Genomic DNA, 25,759 nt, shown 5'->3' with positions numbered 1-25,759 from the left:
CTACTACCCAAAGCAATCTATAGATTCAATGCAATCCCTATCAAACTACCACTGGCATTTTTCACAGAACTAGAACAAAAAATTTTGCAATTTGTATGGAAACACAAAAGACCCCAAATAGCCAAAGCAATCTTGAGAACGAAAGAAGGAACTGGAGGAATCAGGCTTCCTGACTTCAGACTATACTACAAAGCTACAGTTATCAAGACGGTATGGTACTGGCACAAAAACAGAAAGATAGATCAATGGAACAGGATAGAAAGCCCAGAGATAAACCCACGCACATATGGTCACCTTATCTTTGACAAAGGAGGCAGAAATGTACAGTGGAGAAAGGACAGCCTATTCAATAAGTGGTGCTGGGAAAAGTGGACAGCTACATGTAAAAGTATGAGATTAGATCACTCCCTAACACCATACACAAAAATAAGCTCAAAATGGATTAAAGACCTAAATGTAAGACCAGAACGTATCAAACTCTTAGAGGAAAACATAGGCAGAACACTCTATGACATAAATCACAGCAAGGTCCTTTTTGACCCACCTCCTAGAGAAATGGAAATAAAAACAAAAGTAAACAAATGGGACCTAATGAAACTTAAAAGCTTTTGCGCAGCAAAGGAAACCATAAAGAAGACCAAAAGACAACCCTCAGAATGGGAGAAAATATTTGCAAATGAAGCAACGGACAAAGGATTAATCTCCAAAATTTATAAGCAGCTCATGCAGCTCAATAACAAAAAAACAAACAACCCAATCCAAAAATGGGCAGAAGACCTAAATAGACATTTCTCCAAAGAAGATATACAGAGTGCCAACAAACACATGAAAGAATGCTCAACATCACTAATCATTAGAGAAATGCAAATCAAAACTACAATGAGATATCATCTCACACCAGTCAGAATGGCCATCATCAAAAAATCTAGAAACAATAAATGCTGGAGAGGGTGTGGAGAAAAGGGAACCCTCTTACACTGTTGGTGGGAATGTAAATTGATACAGCCACTGTGGAGAACAGTATGGAGGTTCCTTAAAAAGCTACAAATAGAACTACCATATGACCCAGCAATACGACTACTGGGCATATACCCTGAGAAAACCATAATTCAAAAAGAGTCATGTACCAAAATGTTCATTGCAGCTCTATTTACAATAGCCCAGAGATGGAAACAACCTAAGTGTCCAACATCGGATGAATGGATAAAGAAGATGTGGCACATATATACAATGGAATATTACTCAGCCATAAAAAGAGACGAAATTGAGCTATTTGTAATGAGGTGGATAGACCTAGAGTCTGTCATACAGAGTGAAGTAAGTCAGAAAGAGAGAGACAAATACCGTATGCTAACACATATATATGGAATTTAAAAAAAAAATGTCATGAAAAACCTAGGGGTGAAACAGGAATAAAGACACAGACTTACTAGAGAATGGACTTGAGGCTATGGGGAGGGGGAAGGGTAAACGGTGACAAAGCGATAAAGAGGCATGGACATATATACACTACCAAAAGTAAAGTAGTTAGCTAGTGGGAAGCAGCCGCATAGCACAGGGAGATCAGCTCGGTGCTTTGTGACCGCCTGGAGGGGTGGGATAGGGAGGGTGGGAGGGAGGGAGACGCAAGCGGGAAGAGATATGGGAATGTATGTGTATATATAACTGATTCATTTTGTTGTGAAGCTGAAAGTAACATACCATTGTAAAGCAATTATACTCCAATAAAGATGTTAAAAAAAAAAAAAAAAAAAAAGGATTTACCAAATAAGGCATTAACTGTTAAATGAAAAGATTGATAAACTGAATACATTAGAATTTAAACGTCTGTGTAATGAAATGTTGCCATAAACAAAGTTAAAAAACAAGCCACAGACTGTAAGAAGATATTTGTAATACAAGGAATTGACAAAGGATTTGTACCCAGATGGTATTATGAACTCCTAGAAACTAAACAAAGAAACAAACAAAAGAAAAAGCCTCGAATAACTTATGTAAAATAGGCAAAGGATATAAACAAACAATTTACAGAAAAGGACAAATAAATGTATGATAAGATGTTCAGCTTCACCAGTTATTAGGAAAATAAAAATTAATAATGAGATTACATGTCATAGCCATTAGATGTTAAAAATTAAAGCATGACAATACCAAATATCTAGGTGGTGCAGAAAGTGAAACTTTTATTTACTGCTGATTGGGATGTAAATTGACCTTAGTTCTTGGGAGAACAATTTGGCAACATCTGGTAAAGCTGAGGAAGTCCATATCCTAAGTGTTGATGTACCTAAGGAGAGATACAAGGATATGTTGCTGCAGATTGGTTTATAATAGGGAAAACAATGAGAAATAACCTCAGTGTTCTAGTTACTGTGAAAAGGTCAGTCTGGCTAGGATGCGTTAAGTGGGGGTGGGTGGGAAGTGAGACAAAGACAGAGTTGTAGAGTTCAGTTTTGGACTAAATTGAGGGTCAAGACTAGAGATAGAAGCTTGGTAATCGAAAGCATTAAGATTGTACTTAAAGACAGGTACTGGATCAAATCAGCTATCAAAAAGATGTAATGAAAGAGAATCTAAGATACTGAGAGGGTAATATGAGGGCTAGCAGCCAACAGAAGTGGTTAATAGATGGCCTTGTTTTCTAGAATGAGGAGAGTGTCTTTGGTATAAAATAATCAGAACTGATGAAATAAAAGTATTTGAGGTTATCGTGGCAACTGTATAACACAGGTGACTAGAAAATATCCTACACATGGTACATTTTATCAAGTTTAAACAGCACAGCATTCTGACAAGTGTTATTGATGGTGGATAAAATATTTTGTTTTCACTGAGTCTATGAAATATTTACTTAGTGATATTTCAAAATGTTCAAATAAGTGCTTTTAAAATATTTCAAAAATCAAAATAAATGGAGAATGACATAAAAATGACTATTACCAGTTATTTAATTTTAATACAATTTTCTTAGCCTATTGATATTGATCAAATGTCCCTTTTAAAAGAAGTATTATCTCCGAAGAGCAAACTACTTTCTGGACATTGGCACATAGAAATCTATGTTTTGATGAGCAATGTGCAGAGCATTTAAAAACCAATAACTGGGACTTCCCTTGTGGCTCAGTGGTTAAGAATCTGTCTGCCAATGCAGGGGACACGGGTCTGATCCCTGGTCCAGGAAGATCCCACATGCCACGGAGCAACTAAGCCCGTGCACCACAACTACTGAGCCTGCGCTCTAGAGCCTGTGAGCCACAACTACTGAGCCCTCGTGCCACAACTACAGAAGCTCGTGCGCCTAGAGCCCGTGCTCTGCAACAAGAGAAGCCACCGCAATGAGAAGCACAGCCACCGCAACGAAGAGTAGCCCACTGCTTGCTGCAAGTAGAGAAGGCCTGCGAGCAGCCACAAAGACCCAATGCAGCCAAAATTAAATTAATAAAATAAATAAATTTATTAAAAAATGCAACCACTTCCTTCAAATGATATCAATTTAAAAGATAAAAATTTAGAAAACTTAATACAATGGTGTTTTAACTTCATTAAATATTTGAAAAAGTTGGGAAAACTTTAAAGTGCTGTTCATGTATAAAACCCCTATGTATGTGTTATAGAATATCTATTATTCAAGGTCATAGATTATTTTCTGAGGGTTTTTCTGCAGGATATCTTGTAAGACTTTTAACACCAGCGAGTATTTGTATCACTAAAATATTTAATGCATGCCAGTTGACTATTCAAAAAGCTTTAAGTATTCATAGGCATAGTGACACTGTGCTTGCCCCACCATGCAAGGCAAATTAACTAGATTATACTTGATTGACAAGAACTGACATGATAAAGATGCCCATAATTCTAGTGAAACTTCCATCGAATGGAATGTCAACATTGGAAAGGGACAGTTTTGGGTTACATAGTTCAATCTATGAACATTATCATGTAGTCATACATGATGTTATACAAATTCCAGATTGTCCAAATGAACCCTAAAGAGTTCAGTGTTAGCTGTGCTATAATTATGTAGTATCCATGGTGGAGTGTAGGAGGAGGACACTTATCTGATGCATTCCTGGCTCCTACCTTGCTGTGTTACCTTGAGTAACACTTGGTCTTTCTGTTCCTCAATTACCTTGAATGATAAATGCAGGTATTATAGTAGATGATTTCTAAGTCCTTCTGTTATTCTCTAGGTCTCCATGTACAAATAATCTAGGAACAATCCATGTGAAACTTCTCTGGAACTCTGGAATAGTTTGGTGACTAGAAATTCCAGGCAGAAAATATTTTCAACAACTGTACAGTTTATTCTGTATTTCTTGAAATCATGAAGTAGTGGGTGGGTTGAGGCTCTGTGCATCTTTCCTATTTAAGTGGAAAAAAAGGATGCGGTTATTCAGAATGGTGGTGTCCTGAGACAGTAAGGCCATATTTTCTGAGTCGCCTTGCTGGGCCTCAGAACTGAAGGGTGGTGGATGGCTGCTCTAGATGCTGGGAGGCAGTGGAACTCACTGGCCCCACTTCATTATTTTTACCAGGGGCGAGAACCTGACTTGGTTCATGAAACAGATTCAGCTGGACAGCAGAAACAATCGGACAGTAGCTCAACACTGTCACTCACAGCTTGTAATACAAACTCATAGAAAATGGAGACTTTGTTAACCCATTTCATGTTGAGATGGGCTTCCTGCAGTCATCTGTTTTATGTTAGGATTATTGGTGTGTCTTCCTCTGAATAATATACTTGTTCCTAAAAATGTGTGTATAAACCAAGGTATTGAAATGATTATTTTGATTTTTAAATTCAGTTCAGCAAATATTTATTGAGCACTAATTAAGGGTCAGGCACTGTGCTAAATTGTGGTACCATTAAACAATAATAATGTCATTTCTCTTCTTTGAGATTTTACATTCTAGTAGGTAATAAAAAAACTCAATGCTATTGCCTGGTTGGGCTCAGACCAGCAGCCAAATATGAAAAGCTCATTTAAAAACCAATCTAGAGGTAAATTCTTTTAAAATGTAAATAAGTAGCCTTATTCTGTACAAATTATCTGTTGCGTTACGTAAGCTACTCACATATGTATGCAAAGCCTTGTTCAAAATGTGTATCGATCTCTTGTATGTCAGCTAAGTAGATGTTTGAGGTGATGCATGTATCAAGCTAAATGTATTTGACAAAACGTACATGACATATAACCATAGTACAGCATCTGCAGCACACATTTTATTTCACAAATGAAATGAAAACAAATTTAGCCATTAAATTAGTCTAACTCTGTTTCACATAAAAAATATAACCAAGAAGCAAGTTTTTGAAAGAATCATCTTTCATATTCAATGATATGCCTCTGCCAAAATGCTTGTTTCTGTGGACTTTAAGGAATAAGTTGATATGTATTAATAATGTAAGAGGTTTATGCTGTATTCTGAAATTACAGCTGATTAATTCAAGAGTTAAGTATCAAGCTTGAAGAGGACCCTCTGCCAGCCCCAGTGGGAGAGAAAAGAGGGGTAAGATCTTGGCATCACCTTCAAAAAGTTTTAAATCCAAATCTCTACCTGATTCTTCATTTCTAGTTGCTAGACAAGAGCCATCAAAGTGAAGCAGATAAAACGCCCAGAAAATGTGAGGAAGGTAGAAAGTACTTTTTACTTCCACGAGAGGTAATGAGGCTGACAGATGAAAGGTTAGAAAGGGATTTTTTTTTTTTTAAGTGAGAGAGAGAACTGAGGTCCAACCTCAGGGAGCACCTTGATATGTAAGGAAATGAAGAGGGAGATGAGCCAGCAATGGGGTGGTCAGAGCGAAGAGGTGAACCTGGTCATTTAAGGCTGTGTGTTGGGTGGGAGGGCAAAGTTTCAGGGGAGATTTATAATTATCCATCCATTGTAAGTGTTGTTATTGGGAATGGAGATTAAGTAGGAAAACCAAATTTCACCCATCTCCTTTTCCCTTTGCTGTGGCCTTATTTTAACTTCTAGTATTGAGAGGAGACCTAATCAGACTGCAGAATATTTTGAAGGTTTTTAAACAAGAACTGATATTTTTGGAAGTCAGAAGCACTGATGTAACATGGTAAATCATAATGAAAATATCAGCTTCTTCACCATGCTGTAAAATCCTGCATGCTCGTCTGAAAATGTATTTATCTTCAGAATAAATACACTGACCACTGAATAAAAAACACACAGTATCCAGAGGTCAGAGCTTTCCAAGTTAGTAAGAATGACTGAGTTTGTAGAGGAGAAATAGAAAATATATACTTTAGTTTTAGATAAATATCTGTGTAATAGCTAGAAAATCATTGTGTTGACTCAAATGTTGTTTTGATTTCTATCAAATTTCTAATCTATATTAAATTAGTAAATTTCAAATGATCTGAATGCAAATAAACAAAAACTTAAATATAATCTTCTCAATGACCTTATGAGGTTGAATTATTTGGGGTATCATTTATACATATACAAAGATACTTAGATCAGGAGATTAGGGAACCTGATCCAAGTTCATGATGCTAGGAAGTTAGGAGGGAGTTGGAAATTTGAATTTAGTTTCTGTCTTCAAAGATTGTGCTATACTATACTATACTACATTGGCTCTACTACCCTAAATAAAGCATGCTGAATTATTGATTAAAAACTTAAATTATATTAAATAAATTTGCAAAGCTAATTACACATTATTATATTCTAATTCTTTATAATCTGGTAACCCATGTTTGAGACAATGGAAATATTTGTTAAAAAGATCATTTGATTAATATGAAAACTTGATTTTTCCAAACCTGCATAAAAAGGATAACTTTAATCTATTGGAAAAAATCAAATTTTAAAGTCACTGCTTAAATCTGGATCAAAATTCAGTTTTCAAAATATCCAAATTCAGTTATCATGAACCAAAATCACAAAAATGAAATAGGTTTGAAACATCTATTTTGCCAAAGTCTTATCCTATGTTCAGTATTCTAAATTCGAAGTGTAGTGGTTTGTCTTTGCATAGAAAAATAATGATCTTCCAAAGTTAACTTTACAAAGTTTAAGGACCACACATTTCCTCAGTGATTTTTGGCAATGAGACAGTGATAACTTGGGTGAATTTTCATGGCAATGAGGTGAAAAATAACTGAATAAGTCTTTTTTCTCAGAGTCAAATAGAAAACAAACAAATCAGACAGACAAACAGCAAACAAACTTTTCCTGAGCATCTTCATTTGGTCAGACCCCAAACCTCAGCAGTATCCTTGACTCCTTTCTTACCCTTCAGCCTCATGCTCTGCCACTAGGAAGTCATTTCCCTTCTACCTTGAAATATAGATCCACAGACTCTGACCACTTCTCACACCATCATCTCTCACCTGAATTAATGCTATACTCTTACAACTGGCTCTCTAATCCTGCGTTGTTCTCTTGTTAAAGTGTGAATTAGATCATGTCATGTGTCACTTTGTGGCCACCTATCTCGTTAAGAGGAAAAACTGACTCCTCACAACACACTGCTTCCCTTTGTTATCAGTGCTGCCTTGTCTCCACTGTTCACAACATGCACACGTTGCTCCAGACACCACGTCAGGGCTTTTGCCCTGGCTGTTCTTTCTGTTCAGATCACTCTTCTGGAAATTTGCTTGGTTTCTTCTCGTTGCTTTCTTTACATCTTTGCTCAGATTTCAGCTTATTAGTGAAGCCTACCTGACCTTGACCTCTTCCTTACATGTAGTCATTATGAGGACAGGAAATTTAGCGAGTTGGTTCACTGCTGTATTCCCAGTGCCAAACAGTAGGTGTTCAATAAATATTTGTTGAATGAATAAATGAGTGGGTAAGGAAATAAATGACTATCATATGTGTCATTTAACCTCCATGTTAACTCTGACACATGTGGCATGATCTCTCTCCATTTGATAGTTATGGTAAATCAAAGGGGTCAGCTTGATAGCCATGGGATTATAAGCTCATTATAGTTGCCTATGAATAATTCACTCCAAAATCCTTGTTATGTGAAATAAGATCATTATATACCAGTCTCCTATAAACTACAGACTATTTCCCCATTAACAATTAGATTTTTCTGTGTAGTTTTTTTAAATCATAGAAGCCTTGCTAACTTAATTAATTCAAGAAATATTTATTGAAGGCTTAAATATATACAGGCATTAATTTAGTCTTTGGGACATAGTGATGAACAAGACAGGAAAACCTGGAGTTTTACAGTTAGAGAAACAGATTCACAACTTAAGAAGAAAATATTAGAGTTGTAAGTGCAATGCAAAAATTTAAAAGAAAGTGATGTGACAGGGAGGAAGCTGATCTTTCTGGACTGTATATTTGGGCTCCCTTGCCATTGGCCTCTGGTTGTGTTTGACCAATGGGAACTTTTGACAGAAGAATGAGAACTTAGGAAAGGTGAGGGCTGCGTATATATACTCCTGGACCCTCCTCGCCCGGTCCCCACTGATGGGCAGTGAGCATTTTCCTCTGTCTAAGGCCATGTTCTTGTTGGGTGAAACTCTCCATACATTTTCATGCTCTGAGTTTTAGGAACTGCTCCTTCCCTTACTCTCTCACCCCTAGGGGTAATAACCACTCTTCCTTGACTCCTGTAGTGCCTATTACATTATATCTTTATTCGCTAATATATATTATAATAAATCAAAATTATATTACTATAACAAATAATCCCCTTGTTAATTATACTAATGATTGCATCTTTTATTTCCTACCCACCCATGATTGATAAAGGTGGTTAGGCAAGGCCTCTCTGATGAAGTAATAGATGACATGAGTCTTGAGGAAGGCATCCATGAGGAGAAAATTTAGAAAAGAACATTCTAGACACAGGCAACATCTGAGACAAAGAAACTAAGATGGGATGACCTCTATGTTTGTGGAACTGGAAGATTTTGGCTCAAGTGTAGTAAGCAAGGGGAACGTCTTATAAGAAATAAAGGTGAGATCTAGACAGGTACCAGATCTCTGACTTTGCACCAATGTCCCCATTGTACTGAAAAAGCAAAAACGAAGCAAGAAGAATATATCAGTAAATGATAATATTTTGTGTGATGTGCCTTTACCTAATTCTGTTTATTCTGTGAGGAGTGAAAGGAAACTTACTAAAAATAACATATTTACATTTTCACTTTCCTCTATTTGTAGCACATTTTCTTAAGTCGCATAAGTATTAACAAGAAAAAAAGGCATAAAGGAAGTAAATAATTAATAAGGTAAAACATCTGCAGGCTATACTTTCAATGTACCCTAGTAATATGAAAAGGAATCATTAATTCACTGAGAAATAATTTGAAGATCAAGTTTATATAGCGGTGTATTATTTTTTTTTAAATCTAACTTCATTTCTTTCTTCTGTTTGTGAGACCAAAATGACTTCCTGAGAAACACAGATTTTGTTTCCTTAGACTTACCTTTCTTTGGTTATCTCCTTTTCTCTCATATTTACATTTAGACAATTTCACCTGTCTTCTCCATGCAAGAAGTTAACTCCTTAGTCTTCTTGCCTTCCTTCTTTTTCCCCCTTTCTATTATTTATCACTCTATTTTATAGTATTTACATATTCAGAATAATATATGCTATTTTCTTGGTGTCTCTTTAGCAAGTTGATCAACTCTTTTCTGGATTTTTGGTTCTCTATCCTGGTAAGTGAAACCACATTCTGAAAGAATGTTGTAACTCTGAAATATATTAATCTCTGGTCAGTATGTTATCTTGAGCTAAAAAAGTAGTTTTGGTAGTGGATAACACCTAGAATAATTCCTGGCATGTGTTAGGTGCTCAATAAATATTTGCTGATGGAATGAATGCTTGAGAACTCAGTTTCCAGTGGTAAAAAGATGAGACTTAATACTACCACTTACTCTGTGGCGTTGGCAAAGATGTTTAGTATGTCTAAGCCTCAGTTACCATCTACTATAAAATTGAGGTAATAATAGTGTCTACCCTTCAGGATTGTTTTAAGAATTAAATGACATAATGCATGCAAAGGGCTTGGCACAGAGTCTAGCACATAGCAAGCACCTAAATGTTAGCTATTATTATTATTTTTTAATTAATTAATTAATTGTTAATTTTTTTTTGCGGTACGCAGGCCTCTCACTGTTGTGGCCTCTCCCGTTGCGGAGCACAGGCTCCAGACGCGCAGGCTCAGCGGCCATAGCTCACGGGCCCAACTGCTCCATGGCATGTGGGATCTTCCCGGACTGGGGCACAAACCCGCGTCCCCCGCATCGGCAGGCAGACTCTCAACCACTGCACCACCAGGGAAGCCCCTAGCTATTATTTTTAACAGTACTTATTTTGTAACCCAAGAATAGTACGTTTTTAAAAGATAGTAAATTTTAACAGTAAAATTTTACCAGGATTTATTTATGTATTTATTTATTATTTTTTCTTTTTGTGGTACGCGGGCCTCTCACTGTTGTGGCCTCTCCCGTTGCGGAGCACAGGCTCTGGATGCGCAGGCTCAGCGGCCATGACTCATGGGCCTAGCCGCTCCGCGGCATGTGGGATCCTCCCGGACTGGGGCACGAACCTGTGTCCCCTGCATTGGCAGGCAGACTCTCAACCACTATGCCACCAGGGAAGCCCTACCAGGATTTATTTATTGGTAAATTTTTTCATCATTTATCAGAGACATTTAGAGATAGACATTAACTTATTAGTGAGTAAGGGGGTAGAAAGTAGAAATCTCTTTCCACTCTGAGACATAAATTAAATTGTACCGTATCTTTTTCCCATATATAATTTATATGTTCAAGAGTAGTGATATTACTTTTTTTCTAATTCATGAATGGCATAGTGTTTAGACGAAGAATGCAACTATCACCTTGATCCCAACTAGGTTAAAAATACTGCATTTATTATTTTTTTTATTGAGGTATAATTGACATACAGCAGTATATTAGCTTCAGGTGTAATTTGTTTTAAAATTAGATCTATTTTGGCATTATTCTTATTATTCCAGGAGTTAACTTTGATGCCAATTAACTAACGTGTGTTAGGCGAGGTTTGTCAAAAAAATCTGAATAATTACCCCCAATGTATGTGTATGTGTGTGTGTGCGTGTATACACACATGCAACAGAACTCAGGAATATTAAAGGAACACATTACTCTTAAACATTCAGAATTCTCTATCTATCAAGGAGACAAGCTATTACTTTATAAAACCGTTCTTTACTAATAACTCCTTTCCACCTGCACTTGGTTCATGAAGAGATAATGTCAATTCCATCAAGCATAGATCTGTAGATTCACTGTAACACAGTGCCACTTCTTGGAGCAGGTAGCAGTATTGCCTTAATGAAATGGAACAGTCTTAATAAAATCGTGAGTTTTGGACCTAAGAATTATCTAGGAACACTTTACTTTAAAACTCTCATATTTTCTTGTATACCTATGATGAAGTAACTTGCTTAAGTTTACAGATCTTGGTAGTAGAAGAGCTAGGATAGAATCCAAACCTCTTTTTCCTTGGGCACTGTTCTTTTTACCAAAAAAATAAAAAAAGTGTGATCCTTGTTTCCTGGTCCTGGTACCCTGAAATCCTCCCTTAGTAAGGTCAGATCTCTCTTTCCTGGGTACCACCATGATGTTCCTACTGTTTTAGACAGGATTATGGATGGAGGTGCTTCTCTTTCACATCCCTCTTCATCAGTGTACATCTTTGGTTATTTGAAACATCAGGAATTCTCTCTCTCTCTCTCTCCACTGAATGGACAATTTAAATGTAATTTCAGTCCATTCTATTTTGTCTCTTTATACAAAGGCCATTCTATTTTGTCTGTTTATACTATGACCTCTGAGGATTTTTTATTTTTGGTATGTATATGTGTACTAGACTATATGTTATCCATAAAGATCCCAGAATGCACAGGGATAGTGGGAGGTGGGGAGTGTGGAGGGAATCAGTATTCTCACTATACACTTTCGTAAATTGAGATCACATTTCTCTAGGTATTATAGGTTCTATTTCCTAACAGCATCTTGGGAGGACTAATAAGTATAGGGAAAATTCACATCGCTATTTCCCAGAGCTCATGGGGAAAGTTAAAGGAAATATGTTCTCATAAATATAGCTGAGTTAATTAAAAGCCAGTACAGCAGCCAATACACAGAATATTTTAAGAAAAAGAAATGATATATGATTTGAAATGCCAGATATAATAAAAAAGACAATATTTTATTTAGGAAAAATATATAAAAAGATATCATAACATTGCTTATATTTGGTGTTGCTAAGTAAACAATATTATGATTCTGATGGGAATACTCAGAAAGAAGGATTTTCTCCCTCTATGTGTAATCATGGTGTTTCCTAAAGTTTCCATGAAGAGCAAGGAGTTCTTACTGAAATTTGTAAATAGGTTAATTGAAACAAAGTTTTCTGTTTTTATTAAGGTACATTGTGTTGGTATGAATATTTCTGAAATTAATAAGTGACTAGTAGCTTATTTTATACTAATATACTAGTATTAATGGCCCACAATTTATTTTCTCCCTTTCCATTTTTCCTGAAAACTGTATGCAGGGAAAAACTACTCTTGCTGTGGAGACAAGGTAAAGTATCCATGCTCCCCTCCACTTGAGCTGCTGTTCTTGGCACTGGGCCTGGGGTTGATTGGCAGAATAGACCCCTCAGCAATTTTCCAATTTTTGGTATCATCCAAAAGAAATGGCTCATTAAAAACTCCCATTTAGATGTTACTATGGTTTGGAAGAACAGTTCCATAACTACTTATCAAGAACCGCCATCACAAATGCAGTCCTGCTGCATTCTGTTTCCTTCGTCAGGTGGATTTCTTGTTCCTTCCCTTGTTTGCTACGTCTGGAGAGGCTTGGGCACCCATACAAAACTCGACAGTGCCTAAACACAGGCACATTAGTTGGGGCTGCCTCTGCTCCAGATACCAGAGAGAGGTTTTATTGGCATAATGCACCAGGGTCTTAGGCCAGCTCCACATTCCTTGCTGATGCTGAAATGAGGAACACCGGAGGGTGGTGCTAGGATGGAATGACATTGAGGCAGCCAAAGCCTCCATTTGTCTTTCTGCCGAATGTGCTAAGCTGTAGACACTGCAGTGTTTTCAAAAATAATAAAAAAATATTTCTGCTCATTAACTTTTTAAGTCCTGCTGACTTGGTGAAATCAATATAGCATATTGTAATTGATTTATGAAATGAAAAACTCCTGCCTGACCAGTAAGCTCGGCAGCTGCCGCTCTCAGCACGTGCCCCTTCTGCTCGTTAGTGCACTTCCTGTAGCACCCCTTCAGCCAAGGACGCCGTCGGAACTGGAAGGCTTGAGCCCTCTGCACACACACTGTTTACGATGTAGCTTGCATTGTCTCCCTGGGGTCTTATGCTTTCTCCCTGTCTCTCTTCCTCCCCAGGTCAGCTAAAGGACCTAAGCTTCTTTCTCACAGCCCCTAATGTCCTCGTAATAGCTTACTGGAAAGGCAAAGCTTCATTTATACCTGTCTTTTGAATTTTAATCTGTTTGCTACTCTTCCTTTTCTCTCACCTTTTCCTTTCTCTCTTAGTTTGTCTTACTTAGCTTGTCTTACTTAGCTTGTCTTTTGCCATCTGACCATGTCAGCTCATTGATCTCTTTTATTTTTTATTTTTTATAATCTTGCAAGGTGAACAAAATTACTTTTTGCTATTTTAATTGCTTTTGTCTAACTTCAGCACTTACTCTTTCATTCCTAAGACAGCATTTTATATTTTTTCCCTCCAACCCCTGTATAATTATGTTCCTCTGCCACCCTTAAAAATTGAAGTAACTGCTATAAGCTAGGCATCACCCTAGGTACCTAAAATTATCTTCTCAAAAAGCAGGTAAGGGAAGTATTTTCTGTGGTTAGAGGTGAGGAAACAGATTCAGAGAGGTTAAGTAACTTGCTTGAATCACTCAGCTATAGAGGGGCAATGCTGATATTGGAAAGTTAATTGTTTCTTACTCTAAACCCTGTTTCTTTTTTTCCGGTACAAAATGATGCTTCCAGTTGCCTCTGTTTTACTTTAAATGCTTTACTAGCAAAACCTGGCTCTCGGCTGCCCTTAACAGAGCTCATTCTCTTTAGTGCTGCTCTCTCAAATAACCCTGCTGTTCAAGCTGCCAGAATGCAAATGTATTTATTTCAAGATTTGGTTTACCAAACTCTCTAGTATATTTGTCGGCTTACTCTTTTTCACTAAGTTTTCCTCAGTGAAACCCCTTGTCTCATCCTTAAAGGTAGAGGGGAGCATTCTCATGTTGTCAAAAGTCACCAAGAACAATCCCGTAACCTAGAAAAATTAACAGGTAGCTGAGCCAAATAGGCAACGTTTGGGAACTTCATGCAGATTTCATCTTCTCTTTGTTCTCCTGATGCTATTTTGGGAGAAAATAAGTGGTAAAATTATAGAGCACTGCAGTAGCAGGAAAGTGATGCAATGTCCTTACTTGTTAAGTGGTTGAAAGTACCTGGAGTTTCCCCATACAGGTACTGTATAGTGCAGTTAAGTGTCATGCCACATCCATAATGCATTAGTTTACAGTAGGTTAATAGGTTCCATCCGTCTGAAGTCTTGCATAATTTTGCAGTAGCATTGGACATCGCTGTCATTCAAGATGTGCAACACTGTACCAAAATTTAACCACAGATGCCATATTAAAACAGCTGCAGATTTAGATTTAGCTACAGTAGGGAGAAAATGTTGTGCTATGCAAGATGGCCAGGAGAGCAATGGAGATATGCTGTAAATGTGGAGGAGGGGAAAGAAATTGAGGTCAAGATGCCAAGAAAGACAGAAATGGAAGCGGGGGAGGATAATTCATGGTCAGTAGCAATTCGAAAGGACTCAAAATCCAGGAAAAGAGTGGAGAATACAGGGTGAGTGATGCTGTGTGAGCTGATGAAGTTTTAAAGCAGGAGGTCTAATCAGAACACTGCTTACAGATATAAATGAAGGTATAAGGAAAATAACTATAAATGTGATAATTCATCTTTAGGACTTACCGTAGGCAGGTTATTGATTTAGGAATAAACTGCTAGAAAAACTATTGATGCTTGAAGTGATCAGTGTCTGAGAAAAGAGTTCTGGTGTAGAAGGAGTCAGAGCAAACCCAGACTATTACAGGATTTGAGACTATCCTGGACACCCATGGACTTGAAGCCAGTCTTCTGATAAAGGACCCTCATGAGAATAACTAGTCCCATCTTGGGGAAAAATGTTGGAGGGGTCAGTTGGTTCAATTTTGTACAGAAAGCTAAGGTAGCAAAATCGTATTTCAACAGAATTGTGGTCTTGTGAGATTCTCATTAACTCCAGGGCCATCTGCCTTTTTGCTATTCATTTGACTCATTTAGTCACAGGTGGGTAGGAAGATCTCAATAGTTTTGGTTCCCATTCAATTCTGATTTCTGCTTGGGAAGTGGAAAAGGCCAGTGACAGCTGTGACAATGCTGGACTTCTCTTTCCTCTGTGTGAGCCAGAACGTGGCTTCCCCATGCAGTTTGCAGCGAACAGAGCACCAGACAGAAAGCATTTCCCTTGTCCAAGTGTTTGGCTCCCTAAAACCATTGTCTTCTCTGCTTTATGGGACACCTGGCTTAGGAGAATAGACAAGGAACATAGTGACCTCTAAATCAGCAATTGACTTCATTGGTGGAGCGGAGGAAAGACTCGTTACTGACCATCAAAGGACAGTCATCGTCTTGACATTTATCCCTAACTTGTATCTGCTTCCCTGGTTCAGAAATGAAATATTGACTGATTTGATTAGTGACCAGGAGATATATCTGGTGCCTTACAAGTTACTAGCCCTCTCTAAACTCTCTAAACTTTTCCTTCCTTTTCTTTTGAACACAAAAAAATAAAAACCCGACAGTTAACCACCTGCTGTTCCATCAGTGTGTCAAGAAAGCAAAGCGAGGCAAAACCAAACCAAACCAGTTTTTTTCTTAAGTCTGAAAATCCAGGAAAAGACAGGACTATTTCATAGGGCTTTCTCTCCACATAAGAAAATTCTCAGAAATTTGAAAAGCTTTGAAAATTCTGGAGTTCTATGATGATGATGATACGGTAGAGCTGATGTTTATTGGGCACTCAATATATGACCAGCAGTATGCACTTTACCTATAGCATCTTATTCATCCCCCACAAAAAATCTATGCCATAAGTGTTGTTTACTCCTCATTCTACTGCTGCAGCAGCTGAGGCATAAAATAGTTAACTAACTCTTCCAGGTATCAGGGCCAGAATACGGCAGAGCCGTTACACAGACCGGCAAGTTAACATCTGAGTCTGGACTAGACTTTTTGGCTTCTGTGGTTTAGAATCTCATGTTGGAAACTCTTACATTACTTAATTATTTATTAAAATACATGAAGGGGCTTCCCTGGTGGCGTAGTTGTTAAGAATCTGCCTGCCAGTGCAGGGGACACGGGTTCGAGCCCTGGTCTGGGAAGATCCCACATGCTGTGGAGCAACTAATCCCATGCACCACAACTACTGAGCCTGTGCTGTAGAGCCTGTGAGCCACAACTACTGAGCCCACGTGCCTAGAGCCCGTGCTCCGCAACAAGAGAAGCCACTGCAATGAGAAGCCCGCACACTGCAATGAAGAGTAGCCCCCGCTCACTGCAACTAGAGAAAGCCCGTGCGCAGCAGCGAAGACCCATCGCGGACAAAAATAGAAGTAAAATAAATAAATAAATTTTTAAAAATAAATAATATACATGAATGGGGAAAAATTCTTTAGGTGTGTTCTAATACTGTAAACAAACTAAAATCCAACAGAGTACCATTTTAATCAATAAATACCTAGTTTTCTCACTTTAGAATGACCCAATTCTCAAAGTCATATTTAAGAAATAGGTATGTGAGGAGAGGCTGTTTTATAAAGGGGCTTATCACTTTATCGGAAAGATTCAGTAAAGACTTCTTTCAAATGATTGGCTTTGTACACGTCACATAAATGTATTTCATAATAATTCAGGGTATAAAATACTTTAGAACCATGTTTGTTGTTTATGCCAAGCATTGTTTTCATGCTACTTTTTATTCAATTAAATAGAAATCCTTTATGAAATAGTGTGACACGTTTAGTAAATGTCTTCATTGAAACTTTCTGAATTGCAAAAATTTTATTTGCTATGTGGGGTTTCTTTCAGTCTTTCCCACCCCCCTTTTAAAATTGTGGTAGAACACTTAACATGAAATCTATCCTCTTAACAAATTTCTTTTAATACTTTCAGAGCTTTTATTTATTTATTTAAAATTTTTTTTAACTTAACAAATGTTTAAGTGCACAAAACAGTATTGTTAACTATGAGGACAATGTGGTAGAGCACATCTCTAGAATTTATTCATCCTGTGTAACTGAAACTTTATACCCATTGAACAGCAACTCTCCATTCTCTTAATTCTTCAGCATCATATTTTCAGAAATGCCATTGACAGCATGTGCATATAGACATACATTTATGTCACTCATGATGGTATACAAAAGTTTGGATTTCTATATACAGTTTTGGTTTTTCTATATTTGGGAATAAATGTTTGACTATGTGCTGTTTTTCCTAAAATATGTGTTGGTTGCATATATATTAAGCAAGAATACTTAAATTTAGAAACTATTTTATGTCATTTCCAAATTAAAATGTAAGTGATCTAGACATATACGAGGTGAGTGGGACTTATCCTAAATTCAGTGACAGCTTGAAGCACAGGATTTATGATACCACCTATCCATCCATCTCAGAAAGAGAATCTTGTTTTCTTTCCTCTTTGTTATGTAAAAGTATTTACTCTTTGCTATAAACAAAACAGTGACTCCTTATATAACAGTGGTAGACAGCTGTTTTAAGTGGTTTTTCTTAACCTCTAAAACAAACAAGACCCTGTTTATTTTTTAAAAATTTAGAACACATTTGGAAGTCCTTTAGATAGGAATGCTCATATTATTCTGACTTCTACATATGGCAACAAACAACAGGATATCATTCTTTCTGAGAGCTCTGAACCTGGGCCATTCCTATAGTTACTAAAATTTTGTTGCTGAGCTCAGGCTCTGGGTCTTATCACAGGACCATTACATATTGCATGTATTTTAGATCTTTTAAACAAATGTTGCCATCTCAAGCCCTTCATATAGTTTCCCACTGATTTATATTAGGTCATTATTTTAGACAGTGGAACTACCAACCATTAGATAATTCTCGTGGAAACATTTAGACAGAAATTATATTGACTCTCATATGAAATGCCCAATAAACTTTTCATACCAGAAATTTCAATTTTGATGTATTTCAGTAACCAAATGATAAACTCATGTTTAGTTATTTGGAAAATAACCACTATTAGAAAATATATATATATATATATATGTATAGGCATGTTTTTTACTAAGAGGCCAGTGATTCCTTATACATTTTGCCAATAAACCTTCTTCAACATGAGATTTAAAGACTTGTTTTGGATGAGATGAATGATGAGAACAAAGGCAGTCAGTCCAGAGAATAAAATTGTTCTGAGAAAAAAGTGAATGGATAAGTCTGATAGGAAACTAATGAAAAATAAGTCTAGAAAAGTAAGTTTGGTCCAGATTGAAGAGGGCTAAAAATGCAAAACTTGGGAATGTCACCATTTTTCTTTAGGAAAGTCATTGTAGATTTTAAAATAAGGGATGACATCATTATAGCAATGTTATACAAAGAACTCTTTCACAGTTTTATAGGGCATACTGGTAATGAGGTTATTGTAGTAATCTATGGAGAAGGTGATGAGGGCGGGAGTAAAAGTGGTGATGAGAAAAATGGAAAGGGGTCCTGTGGATTCCAGAGCTTGGAGAAGGTTTGACATATGCTGTTCTCTGAGATGTTCTTCTGTCCTCTCTCTGCCTTACTAATTCCTTAAGTTCAGGTCTCAACTGAAACACTTTCGTTTACAAGAAAGTCTCCCTTGATCCCTTAAGTTAATGCCCCCATTCCATTTATATTCTCTCCAACACAATGTTCTTTACCTTGAAGTGTTAGAAATACTTACAATTGTTTAATTAGCTATTTGTAAATATTGTTTTAAGATCTTCCCTATGAGGCTTTAATTCTTACAAGGGCAGGTGTCATGTTTGTTTCATTCACTACAATACTGCTAGTACCTAACAGATAAGTACTCGACATACTTTTGTGGACTAACTGGCTTTACTGACTTGTTCAATACACAGGGAAATGGAAGGCGGTGAGTGGGTAGGAAAGAGTCAAGTATAACTCATGTTTTGAAACTCAATAGCATGTTGAACAGTTATTGGTCCTTCATTTACACTTTAGAATAAATGAATTTTATATATTTTCCAGTGAGCAGTTTTGGTGGACTGATTAAGTGCGATATTGTGTATTAACTTAGAGCAACAGGAAGACAGGACTACTAAACGGAAAAAACAGCAGATAATAAGGAGGCTGAGGATTTAGCAAAAAGACTGTGACCTTGGCTGATAGATGGAGAACCAGACAGTCTTGTGGATGTGCTGGCACAAAGCCACCATTAATCCTTAAAAGTTATACACAAACCATTAAGCCAGATACTCCGTACTTGACAGTCATAGAATGTTGGATAGTCTGAAGAGAAGTCAAAGACATACCACTTCCCAATTCTTGATTTCTCTTCACAGTATCCAGCCAAATAGTCATCAGGCTTTGATAGAAAACCTGAAGAAAGGGAAACCTTTCTGGTTCCTTTTTTACTTACACCAGTAGCTGCTGACTCAGAAGCCAGTCTGATCAGGAAACATATCATCAAATCACAGCTAAGTCAAATACATCCTTTCCCACAACACTTAGTCATCTGCTTTAATATTTGTAGAAGAAGACAGTGTATATTTGTTCATATTACTCACTGGTACTACTTATTACTACTAATTATATGTGAGTGCCTTTATTAGAAAAGGTGCTGTGGTGAGAGCTATGTATTTTGTAAGTGTTCCTTCTTAGTGAACAGATCAGTACTTGGGTGAGTTGTCAGTTTCAAAATCACATCTTGATTTGCTTAGATTGAAGCAGTCCTTTCTAAATGATGGAATGCTGATTTTAAATGTGACTGAAGAATGAGCCTTTTGGTCAGATAGAAAATGGCAACTCTTAATGGAGTCTAAAATACCAGATGACTCATCTCCCCTTCATCAAGAACCTTTGATTCAATGTCTAATGTTTCAGAATTACTTCTGCAGATTTCAGGCCTACTCTTGGTTCAGAGCTTGTATTGACCCGGGCTGGAATAAGTTTTTCCCTAGAAAGAAAGAAGTATTATAAAGAACTCTTAAAATTCAATATGAAGATAAACAATCCAGTAAAATATGGGCAAAAGTCTTGAACAGATATATCAGAAAAATACACAAATGGTTAATAAGCACATGAAAAGATGCTCAGTGTCATTAATTATCAGGGAAATGCACATTAAAACCACAAGGACGTGCTTCCCTGGTGGTGCAGTGGTTGAGAGTTCGCCTGCCGATGCGGGGGACACAGGTTCGTGCCCCGGTCCGGGAAGATCCCACGTGCCGCGGAGCGGCTGGGCCCGTGAGCCATGGCCGCTGAGCCTGCGCGTCCGGAGCCTGCGCTCCGCAACGGGAGAGACCACAACAGTGAGAGGCCCACGTACCGCAAAAAGAAAAAAAAAAAAAAAAAACACAAGGAGATACCATTTTACACCCCCTAGAATGACTAAAATGAAAAAAACCCCAGAAACCTGACATATTAAGTGTTATAGATGATATGAACCAATGAAACTCTTATGCATTACTGATGGGAACGTAAAATGATACAATCGCATTGTAAATCAGTTTAGGAGATTCTTTAAAAAGAAAAGTATATATCCACTCTACAAACCAGCAATTCCAATCCTAAATATTTACCCAACAGAAATAAAAGCATATATTTATAGAAAACTTATATACTTGTACTGCTAGCTGCTCCAACTTTGTTCATAGTAGTCAAAAACTGGAAACAGTCTAAATGTCCACCAACAAGTGAATGCACAAATAAGTGTGCTGTGTGTGCATATACAATGGAATATTACTCAGCAATAAAAAAACAATGAATTGCTAATAAGCATTTCTTTATATTCCTCCATTCTTCTTAAGGAGCAACTTATACCATCTCAGGTCACCATATGCTCTGAATCAGGACTGCGCCTAAAATTGTATTGAGCAGAAGGAACTGAACACAAAAGATACATTAAATAATTCCATTTACATCAAGTTCAAAAGCAGGCAAAATTAATATACAGTGATAGAGACAAATCTTGTTGGTTGTCTGGTACAGAGGTGGGGAGATGGACTGCAGAGGAACACAGGGCAACTTTCTGGGTGATAAAATTTTTCTGTACCTTAATTGTGTGGTAGTTACACCAGTGTATACAGTTGTAAAACCTATCAAACCATACTCTTTAAGTCTGTGAATTTTGTTGTTTGAAAATTACACCTCAATAAAAATGGATTAAAAATAAAGGAATAGAGGGACCTTCAAGATGGCGGAAGAGTAAGACACGGAGATCACCTTCCTCCCCATAGATACATCAGAAATACATCTACACGTGGAACTGCTCCTGTAGAACACTCACTGAACGCTGGCATAAGACCTCAGACCTCCGAAAAGGCAAGAATGTCCCCATGTACCTGGGTAGGGCAAAAGAAAAAAGAATAAACAGAGACAAAAGAATAGGGACGGGACCCACACCAGTGGGAGGGAGCCAAGAAGGAGGAAAGGTTTCCACACACTAGGAAGCCCCTTCGCGGGCAGAGACTGCGGGTGGCGGAAGGGGGGAGCTTTGGGGCCGCGGAGGAGAGCGCAGCAACAGGAGTGCGGAGGGCAAAGTGGGGAGATTCCTGCACAGAGGATCAGGGCCGACCGGCACTCACCAGCCTGAGAGGCTTGTCTGCTCACCCGCCGGGGCGGGCGGGGCTGGGAGCTGAGGCTCAGGCTTCGGTCGGAGCGCAGGGAGAGGACTGGGGTTGGCGGTGTGAACACAGCCTACAGGGGGTTAGTGCACCACGGCTAGCCAGGAGGGAGTCCGGGAAAGGGTCTGGAGCTGCCGAAGAGGCAAGAGACCATTGTTTTGGGGTGCGAGAGGAGAGGGGATTCAGAGCACCGCTTAAAGGAGCTCCAGAGACGGGCGCGAGCCGCGGCTATCAGCACAGACCCCAGAGATGGGCATGAGATGCTAAGGCTGCTGCTGCAGCCACCAAGAAGCCTGTGTGCGAGCACAGGTCACTATCCACCACCCCCTCCTGGGAGCCTGTGCAGCCCACCACTGCCAGGGTCCCGGGATCCAGGGACAACGTCCCCGGGAGAATGCACGGCGCGCCTCAGGCTGGTGCAACATCACTGCGGCCTCTGCCACCACAGGCTGGCCCCGCATTCTGTACCCCTCCCTCCCCGTGGCCTGAGTGAGTCGGAGCCCCCGAATCAGCTGCTCCTTTAACCCCGTCCTGTCTGTGTGGGAAACAGATGCCCTCAGGAGACCTACACGCAGAGGCAGGGCCAAATCCAAAGCTGAACCCCAGAAGCTGTGTGAACAAAGAAGAGAAAGGGAACTCTCTCCCTGCATCTGTGGAATACCTGAATAGACCACAAATCATCCCAAAATAGAGGCGGTGGACTTTGGGAGCAATGATATATATATTTTTTTCCTTTTTCTCTTTTTTTGTGAGGGTGTATGTGTATGCTTCTTTCTGTGATTTTGTCTGTATAGCTTTGATTTTGCCATTTGTCCTAGGGTTCTGTCTCTCCATTTTTTTTATTTTTAAATTTTTAATCTTTATTTCAATTATTTTGTTTTTCTCTTTCTTTCTTTCTTTCTGTCTGTCTGTCTGTCTCTCTCTCTTTCTCTCTTTCTCCCTTTTCTTCTGAGCGGTGTGGCTGACAGGGTCTTGGTGCTCTGACTGGGTGTCAGGCCTGTGCCTTTGAGGTGGGAGAGCCGAGTTTAGGACATTGGTCCACCAGAGACCTCCTGGCTCCACATAATATCAAGTGGCAAAAGCTCTCCTAGAGATCTCCATCTCAACGCTAAGACCCAGATCCACTCAACGACCAGCAAGCTACAGTGCTGGACACCCTGTGCCAAACAACTAGCAAGACAGGGACAAAACCCAACCCATTAGCACAGAGGCTGCCTAAAATCATAATAAGGACCAGATAAGGACCAGATGTGGTCCTGCCCACGAGAAAAACAAGATCCAGCCTCATCCTCCTGAACACAGGCACTAATGTTCTTCCACCAGGAAGCCTACACAACCCACTGAACCAACCTTAGACACTGGGGGCAGACACCAAAAACAATGGGAACTATGAACCTGCAGCCTGCAAAAAGGAGACCCCAAACACAGTAAGTTAAGCAACATGAGAAGACAGAGAAACACACAGCAGATGAAAGAGCAAGGCAAAACCCCACCAGACCAAACAAATGAAGAGGAAATAGGCAGTCTATCTGAAAAAGAATTCAGAGTATTGATAGTAAAGATGATCCGAAATCTTGGAAATAGAATGGAGAAAATACAAGAAACATTTAACAGGGACCTAGAAAAACTAAAGAGCAAACAAACAATTATGAACAACACAATAAATGAAAATTCTCTAGAAGGAATCAATAACAGAATAACAGAGGCAGAAAAAACGGACAAGTGACCTGGAAGATAAAATAGTGGAAATAACTACTGCAGAGCAGAATAAAGAAAAAAGAATGCAAAGAATTGAGGACAGTCTCAGAGACCTCTGGGACAACATTAAATGCACCAACATTTGAATTATAGGGGTCCCAGAAGAAGAGGAGAAAAAGAAAGGGACTGAGAAAATATTTGAAGAGATTATAGTTGAAATCTTCCCTAATATGGGAAAGGAAATAGTTAAGTCCAGGAAGCACAGAGAGTCCCATACAGGATAAATCCAAGGAGAAACATGCCAAGACACATATTAATCAAGCTATCAAAACTTATATACAAAGAAAAAATATTAAAAGCAGCAAGGGAAAAATAACAACATACAAGGGAATCCCCATAAGGTTAACAGCTGATCTTTCAGAAGAAACTCTGCAAGCCAGAAGGGACTGACAGGACATATTAAAGTGATGAAAGGGAAAAATCTACAACCAAGTTTACTCTACCCAGCAAGGATCTCATTCAGATTCGACTGAGAAATTAAAACCTATACAGGCAAGCAAAAGCTAAGAGAATTCAGCACCACCAAACCAGCTCTACAAAAAATGCTAAAGGAACTTCTCGATGTAGGAAACACAAGAGAAGGAAAAACCCAACAATAACAAACCCAAAACAGTTAAGAAAATGGTAATAGGAACACACATATCGATAACTACCATAAATGTAAATGGAATAAATGCTCCAACCAAAAGATATAGACTGGCTGAATGGATACAAAAACAAGACCCATATATATGCTGTCTAACAGATACCCACTTCAGACCAACGGACACATAGAGACTGAAAGTGAGGGGATGGACAAAGATATTCCATGCAAATGGAAATCAAAAGAGAGCTGGAGTAGCAATTCTCATATCATACAAAATAGACTTTAAAATAAAAACTATTATAAGAGATAAAGAAGGACACTACACAATGATCAAGGGATCAATCCAAGAAGAAGCTATAACAATTGTAAATATACACGCACCCAACATAGAGCACCTCAATACATAAAGCAAATGCTAACAGCCATGAAAGGGGAAATTGACAGTAACACAATCATAGTAGGGGACTTTAACCCCCCATTTTCACCAATGGAGATCATCCAAAATGAAAATAAATAAGGAAACACAAGCTTTAAATGATACATTAAACAAGATGGACTTAATTGATATTTATAGGACATTCCATCCAAAAACAACAGAATACACTTTCTTTTCAAGTGCTCATGGAACATTCTCCAGGATAGATCATATCTTGGGTCACAAATCAAGCCTTGGTAAATTTAAGAAAATTGAAATCGTATCAAGTTACTTTTCTGACCACAACACTATGAGACTAGACATCAATTACAGGAAAAAATCTGTTAAAAATACAAACACATGGAGGCTAAACAATACACTACTTAATAACCAAGAAATCAAAGAAGAAATAAAAAAATACCTAGAAATTAATAACAATGAGAACACAATGACCCAAAACCTATGGGATGCAGCAAAAGCAGTTCTAAGAGGGAAGTTTATAGCAATACAATCGTACCTCAAGAAACAGGAAACATCTCAAATAAACAGCCTAACCTTACACATAAAGCAGTTGGAGAAAGAAGAATTAAAAAACCCCAAAGTTAGCAGAGGGAAAGAAATCATGAAGATCAGATCAGAGGTAAATGAAAAAGAAATGAAGGAAACGATAGCAAATATCAATAAAACTAAAAGCTGTTTCTTTGAGAAGTTAAAAAAAAATGGATAAACCACTAGGCAGACTCATCAAGAGGGAGAAGACTCAAATTAATAGTATTAGAAATGAAAAAGGAGAAGTAACAACAAACACTGCAGAAATACAAAGGATCATGAGAGATTACTACAAGCAACTCTATGCCAATAAAATGGACAACCTGGAAGAAATGGACAAATTCTTAGAAATGCACAACCTTCCAAGACTGAACCAGGAAGAAATAGACAATGTAAACAGACCAATCAGAAGCACTGAAATTGAGACTGTGATTTAAAATCTTCCAACAAACAAAAGCCCAGGACCAGAAGGCTTTACAGGCGAATTCTATCAAACATCTAGAGA

At 38.1% G+C, this 25,759-nt stretch overlaps 1 protein-coding gene and 1 long non-coding RNA gene across 2 annotated transcripts in view; one reads left to right on the top strand and one right to left on the bottom strand.

Moving 5' to 3' along the window:
* Window positions 1-25,759, top strand: part of LOC125961073 (uncharacterized) — a 131,697-nt gene that overhangs the window by 51,051 nt on the left and 54,887 nt on the right. The window lies entirely within an intron of this gene.
* The window catches only part of LRRTM3 (leucine rich repeat transmembrane neuronal 3), a 199,551-nt gene that overhangs the window by 130,252 nt on the left and 43,540 nt on the right, over window positions 1-25,759 (bottom strand). The window lies entirely within an intron of this gene.

The sequence above is a fragment of the Orcinus orca genome, chromosome 14, assembly GCF_937001465.1.
Source record: "Orcinus orca chromosome 14, mOrcOrc1.1, whole genome shotgun sequence".
Taxonomy (NCBI): Eukaryota; Metazoa; Chordata; class Mammalia; order Artiodactyla; family Delphinidae; genus Orcinus; species Orcinus orca.
This window is presented reverse-complemented; position numbering and strand designations above follow the sequence as displayed.